This window comes from Hermetia illucens, chromosome 4 (genome assembly GCF_905115235.1).
Source record: "Hermetia illucens chromosome 4, iHerIll2.2.curated.20191125, whole genome shotgun sequence".
NCBI lineage: Eukaryota > Metazoa > Arthropoda > Insecta > Diptera > Stratiomyidae > Hermetia > Hermetia illucens.
In genome coordinates, this window is record NC_051852.1 from 153,428,473 (window position 1) to 153,451,943 (window position 23,471).

Sequence of the window (23,471 nt, forward strand, 5' to 3'; positions counted from 1 at the left end):
GCCAAAATTAAAGAAAAACTATAACAAGATGCTTGGGTGGGTGCATCTGTCACATTATTCAAAACATCAAAAACGTAAGGGAGTCGAGACGTACCCTTGCACAGACCTGGCATGCTCTCAAGTTGCCTTGAGATAAAGTATTTGATCTGCTTCGCCAGTTGGTGGAGAAAGTTCTTCTTATTGCCAAGTTGGATAAGTCAACAATTTTTGACATTTATCCTGGTGAGGTTGAGATTCAATTCGTATTCTTACGATATAAGGCCTGTATTAGGTCTTCTTCAGAGCGGTTTCAACACAGAAAGGAAACTTAACAGCAATCGTGGCGCCTCTCCCTTTTGACTTGCCTAGTGCAGCGCAGTCTTTGTCATAGCATAAGACATAGCAACTTTCGAGGAGATGGAAATCGAAAATTCCGTTATCCAGCCAGGTTTCAATAATGCAATAATGTAAGATGGGAGAGCTAGAACCCTTTCATTTTGGTATAAAAGTCTTATGCTTCTTATGCATATGAAAAATCACTCAATGTCGGCGGGGCAGGAGAACAGATTGAAAATTTGGTCCTAGTTTGATACTTTCATAAGGCTTGATGAAAACCACTTACAACCAAACGAGAATTTGGGGGACGGCATCGAAGTCATAAGGATATGTCATTTTGAAGGAAGTTATCACTCGGTTGGGAGTGTCATTCTACGTCACTTCACAGGAGAAGTGACGGAGTTGGGCTAGTCTTAGTTCTGATGTAGGCCAGAATAAAGCCGGAAGTTGTGGACTCAGCTTTCAAACGAATACCATAGTTGCTTGAGTGGTGAACAATGTTCAGCAGGAGGCCGGCTGAGTGACAGGAGTCCAGGATGACGGTAAGTGCAGCTTATGGTTCAGCAGTGTCAGACATCGATGAGGCGCTAGAGGGAAAGCAGGGGAGTTCAGCGACAGCGGGAATAATCGACGATGCTCCATAGCGCAAACAGTGCCGAGTAGGAAACGTATCTCTCGGATGGATGCAGTTGTTGGGCAGGAAATAAGAATATTACGAGATGTTTTACAGGAACTGCAGCTCTGACGCATAAACTAATATAAAATACAACAGAAGAAGCCAAACTCAAAGAATTACCATCTTAATCTATCCTGAAACCATCTATCCTTATCTGAGGTTGTACCCAGTGAGTTGGGCTTTAAGAATACACTCAAGGCCTTCCCTGCTTATCGTAAGAGGCGACTAAAAGGGATAGAAATAGCAACCTGTAAATTTTGAAACTCTGCTGCTACGGAAACGTCAACAACGCTTTGGATAGGGATTGACCTCACGGCAACGACATTTTTCTATCGAAAATGGACTATGGTTTCGGGAATATGCGCACTTTCCTCAACAACGGTAGCGAGGGTCCTCAGAATGCTCGCTTTCTCCAATTTGCTCGGGAATTCCAGCGATATAAACTGGACATCTGGGCTTCAGCGAAATTAGATGGTGGGACTCTGGAGAATACTCCTCTCCCTCTTACCACAATGTGCTTTTGTACACTGGAAAAGCAAGTGGTAGCAGAGGCGAATCTGGGGTCGGGTTGTTTTCGACGGCTTTGCTATCGACCGAATTGTTACATTTCGGTCCAAGTTAAGAACATAACAATAGTACAATGCCACGCACCAACGTAGACTTCCGATGTAGTGAGAATGATACCTTTTATGAGCAATTAAACGCGGTTCAGGGGAAGCTTCCTAAGGTTACATTGTGATCATGATGCCAAGGTGGGACCTGACAATACCTTGTTCGGACATATGATGGGGAGCATGGTCGTGGCGAGCGTAACGTAATGGTGGGAGGTTCGTGGATTTTTGTAACTTCCACCGCTTCGTCATTGGGTATGAACTGACCGACGCTGTACGAGCAATCAGATCGACCAATTCGCAATCGGCAGTAGATTTCTGAGTTGTCTTCTGGATGTGCATAACAAGGGAGGCGCTAACATCGGCTTTGAAAGGGGTGATTATCTAATGGTCGCTTACGTTCGCATGCGTGTTGCGTCCGCCGCTTCTCGGAGTTGCGACCCCCTAAAATCAGCATCGACCGCTTGTGCGACCCAGCTGTCACTCGACAGTAGGAGAGCGATGTTGCTGATCGAACGGTAGATCCACTGCGTAACGCGCCTGAGAATATCGACAAGCCTTGGGCCGCCAAAAAAGATGCTCTTTTCTCGGGTGCTGCGTCTCAAAAGGGCGTCATAAGATCTGGTTGACTGCGGGGTCGCGAAAGCGGATCAATGAACGAAAGGGGTTGAAAGCTCTACTGATCGCTGCGAAAAAAAAATTATCCTGGAACGCACCAAGGAACACCTGGAAAGCTTGATCGACAGAGCGCAGACTGGTTTTCGCACCGGATCTTCTTGAGTCAACCACATCAACACCCTGTGGATCATTCTGGAACAGTGTGCGGAATTTAGATCTTGGCTGCATCTGCTCGTCATTGATTTCAAGAAAGCTTTTGATAGCGTAAACAGGGAGTGTATCTGGAGTACTCTACGTAAGAAGGGCATTCCGGAGAAACTAATGGCTATTATCGGAGAGATATATGATGGGCATGCGTATGTCATGTGTTGCATCGAGGCAAAAATCTCTGAGGATTTTCAGACTCAATATGGAGTCTGCCAAAGTTGCATCCTGTTACCGATATTATTCCTTCTTGTTATCGATGACGTTCTTCATGCTGTCCTATTCAGAGGTTGTGAAGGAATTCAATGGACGATGACATCTTTCCTCAAAAGCCTCGACTACGCTGATGACATTTGCTTGTTTTCTCACCGGTTCATAGACTTTGGCTCTGGATTTGGAAAGCGAGGTAAGTAGAGTTGGATTGAAGATCACAACCAAGGTTCTCAGTTTGACGGGCCGTCGCACTCTCCCTATTTGCATTAATGGGCAGAGCATCGAAGGCGTCGATCAAGTTGTATATCTAGGAAGTCGATGGCGGCACCAAACTAGATGTTGCATTAACAGTGCTAGATCCGCTTTCGCTGCCCTGTCTAAAATCTGGAAATGCAGTTACCTTAAAGCTAAGATCAAGTTGAAGTTGTTCTGAGCTAGGGTTCTTTCTGTGTTGCTACATGGGAGCGGGCCATGGAAAGTGCCCTTCACTGATACTCAAAGGTACCAAGTTTTCGTCAATACCTGTCTGGGCCGTATATTTGGAGTACGCTGGGTTGGCACTATCCCAAACGAGGAACTTGGTCGGTGCACATGCTTGGCATTCGTATGCGATGTGTTAGAAGGGGCGACAATTGCATTGCGGGCTATGCAGTGCAGGCTATGCAGTGCAGTGGAATCCACTCTCCCAAGATGGCATACGAGTGGGTCGCCCCAAGGGCACTTGCCACAGAATTGTCGAGGAGGAGTGAGAACGACTCGAGAAGTCATTGGGGGGAGCTGAAGCGCATTTCAGGTAACCAGGAATGATGGCTCGTAGGTGTGGTTGGCGCGCTATACCCCACCAAGGGATGAAAGGGAATCATATATATATATATATATATATATATATTATCTGAGGCCCTGTTTTCCTCTGTAGACCTGGAAATTTCTGTGGCTTAAGAAAAAGCTTTTGATTTATCTAGTTTTCCCAAGTTTTATGTTGATAATTTTTCTTCCTTTCACAAATGGCAGATAATAGGGGGTTATTGCGATGGAACGTATAATTATTTCCTGTGATTTCTTTTCCTTTACCTTTAAACACAGAAAACCGCCCTGAGTCCATGCTGTAAATTTCTATCGTTATTGGCCGCAAACACTTTCCTTGGCTATTACTCCTGGACGTCCACCTACATCAGACCAAAATCATTGAATTCACCTCGCTACACCCACGACCCAACATACTTATATCCTTGCTCGTTTATTCCCGCCTACACACATCTCACCTTGCAATAATTTTCCTCTTTAAGGCCAAGGAGAATTCATTCCTTATCCGGAAAAATTACGCACAAGAGCCAACAGAAACTATAAGCGTGAGCCATTTCAGTTGGTTTTAATGGCGTGATGATCATCCCATAATAACCCGCTTTACTCCAATTTCTATTCATGGGATTACGCGTTGCCAATGTAAATTAAATCCGTCACGGGGTTGAGGTTGATGGAAGAAGGGTTTTTGAAAATTTAATCAAAAAGCTCCAATGCAAGGCCAGGAGCACGCGGTTGAGTGAGTTGGGGGTCGAATTAATGAAGAGTGATGAGGAAGTAGTGGAAGGATACCCGGAACAACGGAGAGCCCCGGAAAATTGAGAAAAATCATTGGAGACGGTGGGTATGGTACGGACGCGAAGAGATTCGCAGAATAGCGAATTTCCCGGAATGAGGGTACTTTGCAAAGAAAACCTTCTTAAGAGTGTTTTGTAAACGATTAGATCTCAATGTCGTCGGGGCTAATTTATTCAAAAATTATATCTGGGAAATTGACCGTTGATATTCTAGGCATGCTTTGAATGGAACATTTCTTCTTTGATTATAAACTCGAGGACTTAGGGAACTGATTTTCCTTCAAATGGGGGGAATCCTTTTAGCTTTACTATGCGGCCGTTCGCGCTTTGAATAGAAATTTTGAGAAAGGAAGCTGCCAGCCAATAGGCCTACTAAGCCGAGGCATATTTATTGGAACATTGTTTCATCTACGTAAATCCTTATATCAAATGATGGTTATTTGTTAGAAGATTCATTTGGTTTAATGTAAATTCTTTTTATGGATTCATCATCCCCTTTGAATCTGTGGTGGCTTCCTTGTTTCTCCGAAACTCTTCTCATCGAATCTACTATCTTCAAATGGGCTGTGCTGTTACCTTGACGCCCCAAAAGGACATTTTAACGTATCTATGGGCCACTAGCCAATAGTACCGAATAAATTGCTCCTTCTACATATCCCCAAGGAAATCTTCTGAATTTTCTCGAAAAGCATATTCTTTAACAGATCATCTCCATTACCGTAAGTATCATTTCAAATAAACTTCCCGCAACCTATCCAAAATTGCTTTCGCATGTTACCCCACAAAGATTCACAAATAATCCTACCTTGAATGCTGTTACATGCTCCTTGAAAAAAGCTCGTCTCACTTGTGGATTGCTACAAAGACCGAAATTCCAGGAACTTGTAAATTCACCTGATATCTTGGGGGCTTAGAAATGAATACGGTCTAAGTTTTTCGTTGCTAACAAAATAATTGAAACCGTGCCACAAGGAAATTAAAAGCAGCTTAAACAGCACCCGCAGGACATATTAGAAATCCTTCAACTCATTGAGAAACCCCCGAAAGCTTGTATGGTTAACCTCCGCATTACTCGCTGCCTATACTCACCCCCTTCCTAACCTCCAAGTTGCTTTCTTCTGTCTTCCGTTTGTCCTCCCTTTTCACACTTGGGCAAACCACAAGGCAATTATTGGAGTCTCATAGAAGCTTCCGTTCTCTTGTTGTCGCCGCTAAAAAGCAATTTCTCCGGGAAATAATAGTCCAAAGGATATTATAATGGCTGCAATGTTAGAGAGGCACATATTCCAGTGTTAGTTGAAAAATTCTAAACGATAGGAAAATTTTTAAACTCCCAAAAAAAGTATGTCCTTTTCGAACTTCTTGGTCCTGTTTGGGATTTGAATGAATTGAATTGCTGTTTGGTATTCTTAAGTATTTAGAATGGACTTTAAATGTCTTCAGAGATCCATATTTATGGTTTGGTTGGGCGGAATTTCCTTGAATTGGATGAAAATTGCGATAGAATTCTCCAGCAGAAAAGATAAAAAAATTATCCTGATATATGGATGTATCTTTTGGGGGAGAATTTCCCACGCCAAATTGGAAAAATTATTGGGACTTTATTTGCAAATTTATTGCTGATAGCTTGAGTGTAGGCGTTTATATGGTGCTGGTAGTTCGGAGGTACTTTGGAGATGAAAGGTCTGGGAGAGATTTATGGACCTTTTTGCCGGAAAGTTTTTCTTTTTTTATCAGACTTCCCGCAAATTGAATATATCCACTTTGAATGGCCACCTTTCTTATGTCGTTATACTTTCTCTCAGCAAGATAGGCCTTTATGATAGGCGAATGCGTGACACGAGAAGTAAATAACGAATTTGTGATGACCCATCAGAAGGTTTCATTGATGTCCCCCGATAATATTTAGGCTTTGTGTAAAAGTAAAACAATAAAAAGAGCGGGGAGAATCTTCCCTCTTTTCCTGTAGCGCCTAGGAAGTTTCTCCTGAATGTAGCTTATTGTGTCACTTACTGCATTTCATAGTTCTTGAGATTCGACGATTAGCGTGTGCTCCTCGTCTCCTCCGTTTGCCAGCTCTCCTTTGACTTCAACATCTCCGCAACTATATTCTTCGTTCCTACGCTTCTCCCAGCGCTTGGTTCAGGCTCCTGCATCGTAAACCTTGGGCAGTGAAGCATTACATCTTTCGGTATGCCAATATATACAAAACAATATGGCCCATAGCAACCACCGTGCCCCGTGAGTAACTGGGTAATGCTGGTTGGTTGGTTGGTTGGTTTCTCCATGTTTCCGCTCAATCCATACCCTGATGCATCCATCGACCGCTCGAAAACTCGTCCCATCTGCGTTGCCAGAGATCATGCCACTTTGGCTTTATCATATTTCTGGGTTCTATGTACCCTTCAATATGTCTTTCGTGGTATAGAATGACAATTTCAGTAGCCAGAATGTCAAGAAGACGGTACACAGGAGATTGAACTCCCAATAAATTCTTTGAAATGTTATGGAGACGAAAAAATCTTGCACATGTTCGACCAGGACGGGAGTTGTGCGAGCGAAATTCCGTGCATAAGGACTGGTGTTAATGCCGTGTATGTGATGCAGTGCATTGGTGTGCGCTCACGTGGCTGCGAGTTGCGGCGAGCAAATGGCAGCAATTGTCATAACAATAGATATTGCACAGCTGTTTATGGCTTCGCAAATTCCAGCGTGACCCTAAAGGCTAAGCTCCCTTAAAGATTCACTGAATCACTGAGCGATTGATGCTTCAAAATTCCTCTATGAGAAGCTTGGTGGAAGCAAACACGCGCAACATTCTCGGCAATAGTTCTATGTATGTTCTCGTATTAAGTAAGGAGGAAATCAATCTTTCGGATGCATCCGTTTCCTGCTAGGATAAGATGAAGAAACACACACAAAAACGATATACAATAAGATTCCATACCCTCTTTGCTGCTGAAGTTGCTCATCCTGTGTATAGTCTTCTTGGCCAATACCCCTGCAACCACGGAATCTCCTGCGTCTTACATTGTTCGGAATACGCTAGCGACTCTTACCGCTTTTGAACGATATACTGCAGTCTCTTCCTATACGTCTTAACAGTAAGGGCCCTCGCCCAAATTATTGCTGCGTTTACTAGAATGGATGTGCATACTCTGGGTAGCAGTTTTCTTGGTGATTTCGACCATTCAGTGTTGGGCATTATGCCAACTAGCACACTTACAGCTTTTCCTCGCTTTCTTGCTTGCATAAGTCTAGTTTTTCGAAAGTTAACCAATGATCCAGCATAAAAGCAAGGTATTCTATATCTGGAACATCGCAGGGACCTATCATATGCTGTCTCACACGAAACTTCAAAACTAGTTTCAGCTTTGTATTCCGCTAGCTTTTGTGATACCACCATTGCTTGATTAACCTGGCCGTTCCAGAGTAATGTGCCCAGTGCTGATCTGTTAGCCACTCAGCCGGTTACCAAATATTCAACTGGTCCTGTGTCGTCTATCCACGACTTAGTTCCTGTTGAATCGCTCAATATACGTGGGCAAATCCAACCAGTAAGGGATCCTATAATATGTTGGCATTCCGCAGAACTGGAAATATTTTATGGTGCCTCTGTGGGGCGGCATCGCGAAACTGGACTGTAACTCTGCTATGTCTACTGCTTCCTACACAATTGACAACGATCTCTTGCATATTATCTATTCCAGCAGCTTTTCCATACTGTCCAGAAAACAATGGAATGGTAAGAGGATGGCGAAGCATTGGGTTTGTTCCTCTTTGGTAGCAGCACCAGCATCTACTTTTCGCACTGATCCGGGAAGATGCCCCTTTCCAAATAGGTATCAAAAGTGGAAATGAATCACTTTGGTATTTCGTCCAGCCCTGGTGCTTTGTTGGCTCCTAAGCTCACAGCTAGAATATTCTTTGGGGCATGCTTTTTTCGATCGCAATAGTACAGCTACCTTGATGTGGGAACAGGCTGGTCACTATCTTCCACAATAAAATTGGGCACTTGGTTTGTTGGGCAGTGCCTTGTTTCAATTTAGTCAGGCAAATTCAGGCCAAACGACGGCAAGCAAGAAGCAAGTACCAACGCCCGAATTGATACCCTGTTACTGTACAGTGAAGAATGACCTACAAACCATGCCATTTGGCCATTTGGCGTAAAGACTCTCGTGAGTGGCTCATATTAACAGAGGACAAGGTTCTTCTTTGCGCAGCGCTGGTGGTAAGCCTTAACCATCTGAAGTCAACGACTGTCAAGAAGTACGAGTAGATCCCACCCTTTCCAGTCAGCACCGGGTTCCAGACTGTGCTATTCCGCAGGCCTGCCCATTCTCCTCTATGCAGCAGGGATTCAGAGGTATGTCTTTGAGCAAGTCGCCCAGACTGTTCAGCGCGTCTCTGCACTACCTCATCAGCTCTGTAGATGTTCTCGCCATAATGCCAAAGTGGCTGTCGATCAGTATGATTACGTCACGCTTAGGGTTTAGATCATTCCCCAGACATCAGCATGCCTTCAATATCAGTGCCATTTCCGCTTGCAATACATTGGCGTACCTCGGAAGACTGTACGATTGGACTACACCATGTGTATTCAAGAGTACCCTATCCTGAGATCATCCTTGATCTGTCGATAGAGAATACCGTGTCGTTATCTCGCAATAATCGTTGGTTTTCCACTCTGCCCTGGATGGAAAGCCCACAACAAAATCTCATTTGAAGCTTAACTTGCGTGTGGCAAAGTTCAATGAAAATGGCCAGAACTTAGAATTATTTTTGTTCGTTCAAGGAGGCGTAAAAATCTTAGAAAGGCAGGGTTCGCTCTTGCCACGTGAACTGGAATGTGTGGGATTCAGGATTCGCATCCATTAGAACCTTCTCCTTTCTCTAGTTCCAGTTCCGCCGAACCACCAATTAAGGATTACTTCATGGGATGGTCCTTTGAGGTTTTTCATCCTAAATACCTTTAGCAGTTGTAATTTTATGATTGCGTAAGAAACCGTGAGTTCTCCTTCGACTTCCTCAGCGCTTGGTTCAGATTTCCTCTCTCCGTCGTAAACCTTGGCCAGTGGAACGTCACATCCTCTGGATCCTCGGGCATGCAACTGCATCCAGAATAATCCGTGGAATCATCCCCGCATTTCTTCGCTCTCCATATGTCTTACATAGTAGAGTACGCTTATTTCTTGCATTAGAATATCGATTGGGATCATGCCTGCCACTACCAATACTGTCTCTTTTGGCATATTCTAAAAACGCATAAAATAGTTCGAAGCCTTCGGCCGGTAAAGCGAGTTCATGTCTGTTTCTGAGAGTTTGCAAGTGCCTCCGTTCACACAACTGACGGTTTAACCAGAATGGAACGCACCACTCCGGCTAGAAACAAACTCTGGCGTTCTCATTAGGTGCTTTGCTGTATCATCTGTCTGTAGTTAGCAGGTGATCGGCGAAGTTGACAATCGTGGCCTCCTCTAGGACGGGAAGCACAGGCGCTCCATTGTACGTGTAATTCCATAGCAAGGAACCTAGTGCTGAGCTCTGTGGTGCCTACTCTGTGACGATGTGCTCTTTCGGGCCATCAATTGTCCCGTAACAGAGAGTCTTTCCTGAGAGATAACATTCGGCTAGACCGGCCAAATATTGAGGAACACCTATATTTGTCAATGCACCTTTAGTTCGGTTTCAGTTGGTGAAGTTGAATGCGTTTTTTTTAAAACCATGCCACGGTAGAGAAGCTACCAAGCGCCAGCGTTCCTTGTACCAGATTTATCATCGCTTACTTATTGTATCTACCCATGCTGCTGCGATAGACGATTGCTGCTTTTGATGATGGGTTACAGCCTGCCCTGAATTACTCTCTTCATTTTCATTCCAACAGGCCGATTGGGTTCGTTAAGGAGTACCAACTTTTGCTTGTTCCATTGAGCATTCCTTCTTTTAAGCACTCCTCAAAGGTGTTGATGAAAAAGTCGGGCCTTGTCTTCACTGCTAACTTCAAATCCTTGTTAGGGATGCCATCCTAACCTGGGGCCTTGTTGTCGCACTGTCTACCACATATTTGCCGCAGTTGTTCCTCGGTAACTGGAGATACTATGCGCTCGTTGATCTGGGTCATCATTTGTCCTACGCTGTTTTGGAAAAGAGTGGCAACGATTTCTTTCAGAAGGCGCAGATACGTCATCTGAGGTGATCTTCAAAAGGTTTCCATTACCACCCTGTAAGCTGCACCCCAAGGGTCTATTTAGGTATTTTCGCAAAATGTTTCAAGCGGTTTCTTTTCTTTCGAATAATAATAATAATAATCGTTGGCACAACAATCCATGTTGGATCAGGGCCTTGAAGTGTGTTAGAGCACTTCATTCAAGACCGTAACGGAACACTAGGAGGCAATGTGGTCAGCATTGTGCTCGCCCGAGATTATTACCCTGATTTGACTCAGGTACTCATTCACAGCTGAGTCGACTGGTATCCGACGTCAAATCACGATACAAAATCCACTGCCACCAGTGAGATTTGAACCGCGACCTTCCGTACGACAGCCTTGCACTCTAACCACGCAGCTATTCCGGACACATTTTTTTTCGAATGTTGTCTTTTAATCGGTTTCGCAATGCCTCTTGTCGATCGTTGCTACTGGGTTTTCTCTCCTCAGCCTTTAAGAAAGGCTCTTTGGTCGAAAATATGCGGCTTGCAAAGTTATAATTGCGTTGCTCCTCCAGTTGCCTACTGGAAAATACAGGTCTGGCCGTACGTATAGTCCTCAGTGACTTGCCAAGCAACTCTTCTGGCAAAAGTGGCGTATGTCAGGTCCATTATAGACCCCAGGTTCTTCTTTCTGAAAGTGTATGGGGTCCTAAAGTTCGCGAATATGGCTCTCTAATTATCGCCGCATCGATATTTTTCTCGCGGATGGTTTGCGAGGGTAGGTCCTACGCCATCTGGCAGTGGTTGAGGTTGAATTGCGTTAAGTACTCTTCTATACTATGTTTAGCTGCTGTTGTTTGGAGTATATCGATGGTTCACACCCTTCTTCCCTTTGCACAGTGAACAACTCCACAGCTCTTGTTGATATGTCTGCTGCTTTGCATTTCCTACAGTGCTTCGGCCTATGATTCACACTGGTACATACCTTCGCGGTGTGACCGTTTCAATGTCACTTGATCTCTAAGTCGATTGTAGCCGTAGGGTTTCGGTGGTTCATAGAGTCTAAGATAGGACGGGAACCTCCTTTTTAACCCTATTTATGTTTGGTCAATAATTTAACTTCCACCAAGATCGCAATCAGACACCTAGCATTGAAGGTAGGTGACAATTTCTTTATTCGTTTAGTCGGAATTTGGGTATCCTTGGCTTCAGGGGCCTGCAGCGATTTTCGTATAATAACTTAAGCAATTGAAATTTATTCACTGGAAAAATTACATATCGCCCACTTAGCCTTTTCTTTCTCATTATAATTCTTGCCTTGCACTCACTATTGCTGATGTGATAAGCCTATATAAATGGGTCAAGCACAATGAAGGACATAAACATCCATGACGCAGCTCGGCCGGGTACGATTAGTAGAGATTGATGCTCGACAATCACAATCATTGGAGATGTTGATTTAGTGACTCTTTTGGAAAAGAAATTACATAAATTGGAAAACGCAATACTTTAATTAATGAACATGGGGTTGTGGACGACCCATAAAGATAGGTATAGAAAAAAAGGAGAGTGTGCGCTACCTCAACAGTATCAAGTTTCATTCCTCACAGCCATTATACGATTATCATCGCCTACATTTCTAATAAGCACGTTTGCCTAGGAATTCAGTTGAAAGCTTCTTAACTATCTTCTTTGCAACCTTCCTTCCCTAGTTCTTCCCGGCAATCCCACCTTTCCAACGAGTATAATAAAACTTTAACAACTTTGGCAATTACAATTGTGTAAACGACTTATTTCGCGTAAAAACAGCTTAGGTGAGACTTACTCGAATATAACTTTGAAAATTTTCCGTGTGAAAATTAGTTCAATTGCTAGGAAAAAGCGCACGTACCTCAAAGTTGCCTTAACTCCACAAATAAGGGCTTGGGGGCCATTGAAGGGCTTCCGAGTATCTTTTCCTATTTCGCTTGAAACTGTCTACAGGAATAATTTCAATTGTTCATATGTCGCTAATTGAGTACAAGAACATTAGTTGATACTCCTACAGCATTTTGTGCAAAAGATAGAAGCTTTCTCCGAAGCATCTTAAGCCGTGGGTGTACTACATGCGATACTAATTGGCTCAATAAACTAAACGAACGCCTGAACGGTAGATACATGGATGAGTTTTCTGCGTTATGGAATTCATCGGAAAAGATGAGTTCAATGGCAAGTGTTGAAGGCGGAAGGGAAGACTCTCAACGAACTAATTAGCGTAATTTATCGGAAAGTATCTGAGGATGTATATAAATAAAATCTGGAAATTGGAGGAAGATATGCAGCTTACCTTCAGTCAATAACTTCTAAAGAGGGTTCTCTACCGGCACTCGTTTAGCTTCCTGGTATTATCCAGCAACCATGGAGAAATTTGATCTGACCGTTGAGACCTCATTACAGGACTTGATGCACTCTTCCTCCAATTTATTTCCTTTCGCTTGCATTCTTAGAAAAAGGAATGTTCTTCATCAGAGAGTTGTGCTTTAAGAAAAACTCGTCAAATTACTTTCCGTCGTAATCCTACACCATCATCTTGAAACCATCGGGGCTTGCACTTTACAACGTTAAGTCCTCTTTTGAACCGTAAGGATTATGGAACCTTTTCCCTTCAAACAGCCAGCAAACATCTTGAGTACAATTCCCTAGTGTTTTCCTACAAACAACCGCGCAATGTGTACGAAACCGCTGCAGGAGGAGTGTATATTTATACTTGAGGTAGTAAGTACTGCACTAGACGCCACTACCACTACCGTTTCGTCACAACGGGAAAATCCAACTGCATCCCATTAGAAAATTTTCCCTGATTGTGCATTTCTTTCGCGAGTTTTCTAAGATCCGAGGAGATGATGTATATTCGCTGTGATGCACTTTCTAGTGGAAGGATAACGGATTCGTTTGCCCTGTCAATTTATAGCTTCACCCGGATTCCTTCTTCAAAGTCATCGTGGTAACCCTTCTTTAGCTTTACATAGTTTTCCTGATTTTACCTTTGCTTTTTGTTCGCAGCATGGTTGCTCCCTTTAGAATTCTATTGTCTGGTTGAAGCTTTCCATCAGTTTTATGGTTGAATGCAAATTTTTCCGAATGGATTTACTGGATCAGATATGAGTGGTAAACGCTAAAAAGGATGGGGGAGGAGAATATGTCATCAAATGTCCCTTGGGAAGCTTTAAAGTGGCTAAGTTTGGAAGACAAAATGATGTTTTACTACTTTTGAAGGATAATTGAAACCACGGAAAGGACACTGCAGATATTTGTTACCACCTTCCCAAAGTGTCACTGAATTTTCGAAGGATAGGTGCTAGCTTTCCCGCTCAAAATAATTTGGCCAAAGTTTTAAGGTTCCTAAACTAGACAGTTAGCCCACTAAAGTCATATCCTATTGGCCAATATCGCTATTCTCAACGGCCGTCAATCTTTTGGAAGGGATTTATGCCAAAAAAGCGATCCTCGATCAGATCGTCCACGAGCACTTGCAAACGTCACAAATGAAGCCAAACACTATGTACGTGTTTGAATTTGCGACGGTTTATTGAGGTTTGGCAAGCGTGCCTGGCATAAATTCTTATGCAAGATATGAGGATGAAATACTAAGGAATGTACTCTGCCGCTGGTGTACCGTAGGGCAGGGTTTTGGATCCATCATTTTTGTATCTTTTGCTTCTTTTTCATTTCATTGGTTGGTTTCGCCAAAGCCTTAATTTGGATGGAGTCACGACGTTCGCTATCTTTGTTTTAGCCTTGATCGTTTCCCATTGGTAACATAACAGAATGGACCACGCTCACCACGACTTTAAGCTTTTATAAAAAGATATTGGGGCGCATATGGACGTAGTGTATTCAGTTTTGGGGCTGCGTCAAGGAAACTGTCTTGAAGGTTGATCACTTTTTCGGAAACAAACTGCTAAGAAGCATTGTAGATGCTCCTTTGTGCATAGGAACCTATGAACACAGATGGTTAGTAGGATCACGAAAGAGTATGCAAGTAAGCATAGTCAGCAGTGTTTATCTTCCCATGAGAATAACGAAATCCAGGAATTGACAGATATTACAACTCTGCCGACACAATAGAAAACAGTATGTATACTCGAATAACTTTTTTCCATAAAGGACCAATTGCCATAGGACTAAAGCTTATGAGGAACGGCCAGTTTCACAGCAAAACTAACCAAGGTTGTGGGCTAAGGACAGTTACGTCCAACCAGGAATTCTCCTGAGACATGTAAATTAAGAGGGCTATTCTCATGATACCAGTATACTCGTGGTTAGTTTTTGTGACTCATTGCCACTTCAGATGAGCCTCCCTGTAGCCTCGGGTCTGATCGCCTATATAAACCTTGGAGCATTCGTCTACTGCATCACGACCAGCAAGTCATAGTGATTGGAGCCTTTTCCAGTGCACCGCATGTAAAACGGAATCAACATGTTTCACTAGTCATCAGTCCAAGTCGTCTTCGTTTCAGTCAGCGTTTTGGTCGTTTCCCATCGACTTCGATGCTCAGACTAATCTTAGTATGTGAGTTCTCGTCAGAACGAATTGCATGGCATGAATGATGCAACCCCACATCGACCGCAGATGTCATCATTTTGGATTTAATCATGGTGTGTTCTGCCCGTGCTACAAACCAACATTTTTGTCTCCATTACCGCGAGGTGAGGTTCATTGCCTTTTTTGGTCAGCTATAACTGTTCAGAATCGTAGATTGCTGAGTGGACGACACCGATAAATTTTGGATTCAGGATGTTCGTTGATGCGTCGATCAAAAAGAACGCCAGTTGTGGGACAACACTCCATCCAAGTTGTGGTGATGCATGGTGAAGGTTATGATTCGAGATATTGGCAGATCGCTGATACTGACGGTGACAGTGCCTGTTCCATTGGGGTCAGGCGTCAAAATTTCGATTTTAGTCAGATTGAGACAGTGCAGTGGATGTTCTCGTGAGAGTGTCCATAATAAGATAAAAGAGGAGTGGCGAGCTCGTATTTCCTTGGTGAACACGACAAGAGCACGAAGTGGTTTTGTTATATAATCCACCTAACTCTCCTTAAGAGACTTCAGCAAATGATTGGGCGGATTTTTTGAGATACTAAAATCTAGGTATCTGAGCGACTATTTAGGGTAAAATACAAAGGAACATACTTTGAATTGAAAAGAAAAATAGTAAGCCGCGGGGAAGGAAGAAGAAGAGCTGGTAAATGCCATGGTGTCGCCAACACGAATGCCATATATTTCAGTGCAAACATATTTTCACTTGCACACCTGTTTGCTCTTCCACCGATTGTTTGCTCTTCCACCGGCAAAACGCTCCTTTGATATTGCTTCGATTTTCAAGCAGCTTCGCGTACTCGCTCATATAATTCCTAAAAGCCATCTTTAGTTAGCCCATACTTATCTGACGCCTCTTTGTTGAAATCACCATTTTAAGGGCGGAGCTATACGTTCTGAAACTGCTTACGCGCCACATAATCCGCGGGTTCACAAGGTGAACCTTAACAAGTAACTGATCATTTGAAACCTGTAATGTCCATCCGTGAATGACCCCTACCTGGTCACCCATGCTGAACTCTGCGAATCCAAATAAAGGAATGGTCCCAGTCAGCTTGTTTGAAGTTCATAAGATAGCTGTTCAGCAAGAAGAGGTAGAAAAGCTCAACAGAAAAACAAACTTATTGTTCCAACTTTTTTTTCTGTTTTTTATTTTTTTCTAAGTAACTTCTAAAGGAGGAGGTGTGTCAACATTTTTGGGTTTCTGTCACTTTTTTCAACGTAAACAAACGTCAAAGCATCTTTTCTGAGCTCTTTGCAGGTCAGTGCTCCTCTATAGCTCTGGTGACCGGTTAGTCTTGAACCTCCACTCCCGGTGTAAAAATTTCGAGGAAAAGTCAAAAGTCGAAAGGGAGTAAACTTCGTTTGCACAGGGTTTGAACTATTTTCGATACCGTAGACCTTTATGTTGTCCACTACAGTGAGTGAAAAAAATCAAAGGAACCATGAGCCTGACTCCATCGCTCATGAAAGGATAAAAAGGTCCTGGCTTGTGCCAAGTAGACACCTGTCATTCATTTCAATGAGTGCGAAACTTATTCAATAGTTCTGGCGTTTTGGGCGTTTATTATCCGATTGGAAAAAAGGAAAACTTCACGCTGAATTCGCAGAGAATTCTTTGCGATCTTGGATGTCAGCCACAATCAACTAGCAGGAACTAGCATAAAAGGCCTTTTGGACCGGGGTTCGTCAAAAGTAAGTTCCTCACTTGGCTTATTTGTATGTAAATTCAAAAGGATATTGAAGACTCCGACTCAAACTCGGCCATTGGAGGATTGTTGTTTGGTTTGCTACGTTTCTCATTGTATAATGGTTGGCATACGCCCTCCCGACAACATGAGATATTTTTGTCCGACACCGTAGTGGTGTATGACTCGCTTGACGAACTAGTCGTTTATTTAGGATTCAAGGTATATTTCGATTCAAGTTCCAATATGGTGTGTTCAAACCACGCGAAATTATATTCAACAACGTATGGATCACCATGGTGCCAAGGACCTTTCCAGCATTTCAAACTGGCTAACGTGTGGCTCACAAACGCTCGTTGACAGGTGCTATGGTGCAGCTTCTGATGACTTCATGGATTGAAGCAAGGGTCAAAAACCACCCGAAGTGGTCGCAGTTGACTCTGCCTCTTTGGCTATTTCAAAAAATCCAAAAAGATGACAAAATTGACCGTGAAGTTCCTCTTACAAATATAGAAGTTGCACTGAATTCTCTCGTTGACATGCACTTGTACGTTTATTTTCTATCTATGGCTCGGGAATGGGGGCGTCCCTTTAGATACCACACTTTCTCACGTGCCATTTAACCGGTACAGGGGCCACAAGGAAAGATTCTGTAGGTTGGGTTGACCCTAGCACTTTCTGGATGCAAGAGTGTCACATAGTATATCGCGTTATGAATCACTGGATTGATTCGAGCGCGATTGGAACACACACCTAATGTATCGAGTGCGACAGATGCTTCCCTATCTTATAATATTAGGCATGACGATAGACACTTTGCGAATAATTTTTACAAACATCACGACAGGTCTGAATCTGATAACTTTTACAGATTTGACAACAGATTCGGGCCTAATGGAACGCCAGGTACTACCTTTTAATACCATCTGTACCACGTTCTGTAATCTAGTTTCTGATGGCACACCAACATTTTTGCCCAACAATCAATTTCTTTTTTGCGTGGAGGCACTGGTCATTCAACAGAGGGGCTACGACTTGCGGTTTTTTTTTGTACACACCCTTTGCAGAGATGGAGCAGCAGATTGGTATTGTGACTACCGCCAGCCTGTGAGAAGAATTGAGGGTACCACTTTTTGTGAGGCTCGATACCAGCAGAACCCGCTGGATGACTGGGATATCCTTCAGTTGATCTGGAGTCACACCCGTGACGTCCGTGTAAGGATTTTGACAGCTACCTTAAAGTAGTGCTTTCGCTAGTTGATAGACTAGAAAATCCCTTAATAGACGACGGATTGGTAGATACCTACATACGTTGTGTGGTGCGATGTTCAAAGATAGCTTCTGTACTTTCCCGCTAGTACCATTCGCAAGATTTGTCACTTAATGCAGTAGAGCGATGATCTACAGAAGAAGCCTCTCTCAGCAAGTATGAATGCAATGAATATGCGGGGCATCTATGTAAATCAATATTTTGATAACGGATTTGTTGGCAGATTTGACATTTGTATGAAGACTGTTTCGAGGATTCCAGAGTCTAAGCCCTCGTTTACAAAATCTCGTGTTCCAGAGCCCAGTCCTGGTTCAGCGCGTTCCTCGCTCGATTTTTTATTTTAGCTAATACGGATGTGAATCTCACTACCGATAGGAGGGAGAGTCATGGGAAACTCCCTTCGAATGGAGGATGCGCAATGATAAAATGGAAGCGATTGAGTGTAAAGCAGGATTAGGTTATTGGCGGTTGAGTGCATAATGCTAAGGATGCTACAGAGGGCTGCGTATAGACGGATGAGGTTGGATTGGACTCTCTTGAGGAATTTTAGGGATCTGACAAGACAAACGTTGAAGCGAATGGTCTTTACTTAATAGGTGCTTTCGTTATTGTATGGATGGGATTGGGGTAGGGATACTAGGAGGAGTCGCCTTTCACATGTTCGTAGGCGCTCCACTAGGGCAGATAAGATCGTACCAGGCGACGAAGCCATACGTGATTATGGAATTCCCGTGTGGGATAGGCGATGGACGGGTGTTTAAATGGATATCTAGTTATTTCTTGGCGAAGGCTGTGAGGAACTTGGCTGCCCCACTTGATAAGTTTGGCCTCACCTCGAAAATCGATAGCTTCGCATTTCGAGGAATTTAGCAATAATTTTCAGGACTTGAGGATTGAGTTTAGGAATTGGATAGTTCCATTTAGCCGGTTTTGAGCAGGTTAAATTTTCCGGGAATAGGTATATAGGATTAGGTCATCATCGTACTGGATTGTTTTAAAGGCGTGAGGAGTGTTAGTAGCTTGCTGGAGAGGGATATCGGCTGTATATAAGGGGAAGAAACTTACTGATAGCACCAATCCTTGCCGAATGCCCGCTGGTGAATTATAGGAGTAGGAGAGAGAATCGTTGATGCAAACTGCGATTATCGACAGGATAATTATTAAGAATTAGTCTACGGAGGTGTGGGTGAAAATTGTTGTTGTGATACGTTTTGTAAAGCAGGAAGTGTTGAGAATTGGAATAGGGTGGTAGCTGCCCAGGGAAGGTGAGGGTCTTTTTCGAAGGATAAGAATCATCGGTCAGGGAGACGTTGGCTCTCTGGCTTTTAGCTAGGAAGCGGCATATGTGCATGAGTGATTAGATTAGAAGCCAAAGTATGAATGGGTGGTCAATGTATAATTGGTTTGTTGGAGAAGGTGTGAGTTTTGGGAGTCCCAGTTGACCAACCTTCTGGCGTTTTTCTTCATGGTGGTATGATACTACGCGTGATATTGGGCGTTTAGATCACCACCAAGTATAAGGGAGACTCATTTGTTCCAAGTTCCCGGGAAGGATTTGGAGTATGGTGCTAGTTTGGTAATGCCGCCTGGATCTTTTGATTGGTTAGGACAGTGGGGACGATGATGATGATGATTGATTTGACTATTAGTTCGAGCGTTGGTGCGATAGATATAAATATCTGTTAAGCGTCCAGAGGTTTGCTATTAAGATAGTGGTTCCTCCGCCTTATCCACCCACGCGAAGTATGCGGAATATGAACTAGTTTATCAGTTGTTGACTTAGTAGAGGAATCAAATGGGGTCGAGCATTTTTTCCACAGGGATGGATACGGAATTCTAGGTAGGCAGGAAGGAGTTGAGTTGGGCGACCAAGCGGGTGGTTGGCATATTGGACAAGGTGTCTAAGGTGAATGCGTTCTTGGGGCGTGTGGCGTTGCTGGCTATGCAGGCGTGAGTGGGTGTCTGAAGCTAGTTCATTAAAGGGTTGATTATTTTGGTTGGTTTGGGTTGAATGCTAGGCTTGGGGTTGGCTTTAGTGGGTTGTGGGGTTGCGTTTGGCACCCGCCAGCCTGAACGAAAAAAGGGTAGTTGTGACTGTTGTTTCTTAGGCATTCGCGTGGACCATGGGTGCCTTACATTGAACGCGGCGATAAGACCCATTGAAAGTTAGGTGCTGTATGTCCTATTTATTGAGTTATAGTTAAGGTACTTTCTGATTTCATGGAATGACACTTCTTCAAACTTTTCCAAGCAGTGAAACATTGCCCTAACTCCCGTGAGGATTGACTGTGGAAATCTTCGTTGGGAGTTAGCTAAAAAGAGGTGTGGGGGTTTTGAGTTACGTCTGGGAGTACTTGTCTCGTATGGGCGGACAATTATTCCATCGGTGAAGCTGAGGCGATGCAACTCATCAAGAATTTCTTGGGAGGAGTACGCGAAGTCGAGTCCTCTCAGAACCAGACTACCTCCTGCTGTGATGACGTTCGAGAAGGAGAGATATCCTCATTCAGAGTTGATATAGCCGCGTCATATTCCGCATGTGTTGAGCCGAGCATGCGAGTTGAGTGGATATTCATGTTCTGGAGGGAAGTCAGATAAGATGGCTGAGATAAGTTTGGTGGTAGTGTTTTTAGATTTTATGGGGTTAGTGCGGATTATAAGGGGCGGGAATTTTTCATGGCTTACTGTGTAATTTTCCTTGCGGCTGTTGTTGTCCACTTTCGCTGCTGGGGGGGTATCAAAGTCACCGTAAGCTGTTTGGTTTTGGAGTTTGCATGGAAAATAATTAGCAATTGTTAGTACAAATGAGAGACATCTATGTCAAGAGGGCCAATGGGACTAGCTACTCCACAGTAGGCAGACTGTCGGCTGACATTACATTTGGTGATCGGACGGAGTTGATCTCATTCCTACCTATCCCGCCGTTAACCCAAGCTTGTACCACGGTGCTGATCTTGTGCGTAAGTTCGAGCTCGCACAAGATTTATTTGCACTTCTCCATATTCAATTGAATATATCGAGACCGTCAATCAACACCACTTGATGACACATTAGCGAGCATAGCTCAATGCTATCATTGGCAGTTTTCCGTCCTTCAAATCGGAGGGCTCAGGTCGTACAAGTCCCATGACATACATCATCGATTTCGGAGGTAATAAACCGATTAAGCAGAGAGCGTTTTCAGTTTCTCACGACATGGGAAAGCTTCTCTATGCCGACATTTATTTGGGAATCGGGGAGCGCCTGGCCTTTCAGTCAAAATTTGAAAGATTAATACTGGCAAATTCCAATGGATGAGGCATGTCAGCATGAAACTGCCTTCACACGACTGTTCTATCAGTTCGGCTTCTGCGATGCGCCTCAAACCATGCAGCGGGTGATGAACAAGGTAATCCTTGCTCACTTGCGACAACAAGTATTTGTTTATTTATAATACGAGGTTAGACAATTAACTAATGGAACTGATTCCATAAAAACCGTATATTTAAAAATTATTCTTCAACTTGGCGATCCCCTTTAAAGTAGTCCCCTTGAGTAGCTGTATAGCGATTCTAGCACGTTTTCCACCCTTCATAACATTTCTGGAACGCTTCGACTGGGATGTCCGCGAGTACCCTCGTCACGGCCGCTTGGATGTCCGTAATTGGCTCAAAATGGGTTCCTTTGACCACCGTTTATATTCCAAGGAACAGAAAAGGTTATCGGGGATGGGGAAGGGAATTTGAAAGTTGCAAGTTTACCATAAGTGTGGCAATAAAATCAGGCTAACCTCGTTCTTGCTGCTGACTTCAGAGACCTTCGACCTCTACTAGTGAAGTAGCTCTTTGTATGAGGCTCGCCGGTTTGACATCGAAAGTCCGGAAATTCAATTTTCGTATGAAGGAGATTGGTAATTAGGGCACATCAGTAGTAATGAGACGATTTGTACCGATCCCGACAAGGTACGTACTATCTCGAGTTTTCAGGGATGAAAATCGTCTAAGACGGTTCGTTGGAAAGTCTGGGTGGTATCATCGAATTGCATCAAATTACGCTTCGCTGACTGCATCGTTCCCAGATATCCTTCAGAAAAGCGTCAACTTTGCTGGTATGAGGTAGTTTCGGTCTTACAGAGTCTCAACTTCTTCAATCCAGGAAGGCAATACAGGCTGTTATGTTAGTGGATCTAAAGGGACAGTAACGGCCAATCTCTCAGTTTTGACGTGTAGTTAAAGTTGGTAATGGTCGAATTGGGTTGATTATTTCCCCTTATTGCTCTTCCCACTTAAAATTAGTCAGAATAGTTCATTAACCCCGCACCCTGAGAGGAAACAAATAATTACATTAACCAAATTGAGGATAATATCCTGATTGCCGGTAATTGTTAATATGGTTTTCATTGCTTCTCCTGCTCCTATAAACCTCAGAGTCAAGATCTTTCCAACTATATAGTCTGCAGGCAACAAAACCGCAATTGAAGGACATCCACCACGTAAATCATTAATGCCCTATGCTTCCCTGCTTCCCATGCTCCTGGTACTTACATGCGTGGTTGCCCTCTAACCACATTCAATTTCCAAGCTTTCGGTGATAATCACTTGACCATTTTGAAGCTCTCAGTCACAAAGTTTAAGGTCTCCTGGTCCTCTTTGCATACTCGTCCTTCCTGCACACGAGCATGAATGTTCACTCAAGAAGCAAACGAACAAGCAACTATGTAGCTTAGCTCTTTTAATATCCCTCTCTAGACATTGAATTTTATAGTTCCGGTCCTCGAAGGTATCCGACATGGTGAATTGTCGACAACGACCATGACGACGACAGGTGAATTTTGCCACCACATATTCGCCCACAATCCACATCTGAATCTGAGTGACCGTAAGACACCTAATTTTATTGTAAGTCGTGTCATGTGCACCTGCACAAAAAGATATTTTCACAACAACCCAACGCCACATATCTATCTGACTTGACCAGCTTAAACCCCAAATTCTACTGGTAATGTGCAGTTTGCTGGAGTGGTTGGGAGTGGATGTAAGTAGATAGACGGTCACATATCGCCGATATAGTGCGTCCGGGTTGGGAACTTTATGGGGTGATTCACTGTCGAGAATGGTACCAGTGGGACATTTGAGAAAGTTGGTTGAGGGAGCGAAATAATGGTGGAAATTGCGCCAGGTAATTTCCGAAGTGCAAAATGGACAACTCAGATGCGGATCTGAAAGTGTTATCCAGGGTTATGTTGGAGGACAATAAATATACCTATTAGGGGGCTCGTTGGATGGTACATTTCCATTTGGTTAGTTATTATGATCGAGAAAGCTGAAATTGTGGAGATAGTACGGGTTGGAGCAATATGGGAGGTATCAGGAAGACACTATCATTTCTGCGGATTAGTGCGTAAATGGCTATTGACTTAGGCAATCACTGAGAGACAGGATTCCTGATATATCCTTGGAGAGTCTCTAGATTCCAAGATGACCCATATGTCAGTAGATGGTTTGACCAGATCAAATGTCTCAACTACGTTCATATCTTCTCCATTCCCGAAGTAACCACTAAGGTT

The 23,471-nt window shown here is 43.5% G+C and overlaps 1 protein-coding gene and 1 long non-coding RNA gene across 3 annotated transcripts in view; both read left to right on the forward strand.

Moving 5' to 3' along the window:
• LOC119653520 (ras-related protein Rap-2c) overlaps nucleotides 1–23,471 on the forward strand; it is a 468,746-nt gene that overhangs the window by 279,002 nt on the left and 166,273 nt on the right. The window lies entirely within an intron of this gene.
• The window catches only part of LOC119653521, an 85,307-nt gene continuing 78,249 nt past the window's right edge, over nucleotides 16,414–23,471 (forward strand). For both annotated transcript variants that reach the window (XR_005249710.1, XR_005249711.1), the window contains exon 1: nucleotides 16,414–16,663. This is a non-coding gene — a long non-coding RNA (uncharacterized LOC119653521). The remainder of the gene's footprint in view (nucleotides 16,664–23,471) is intronic.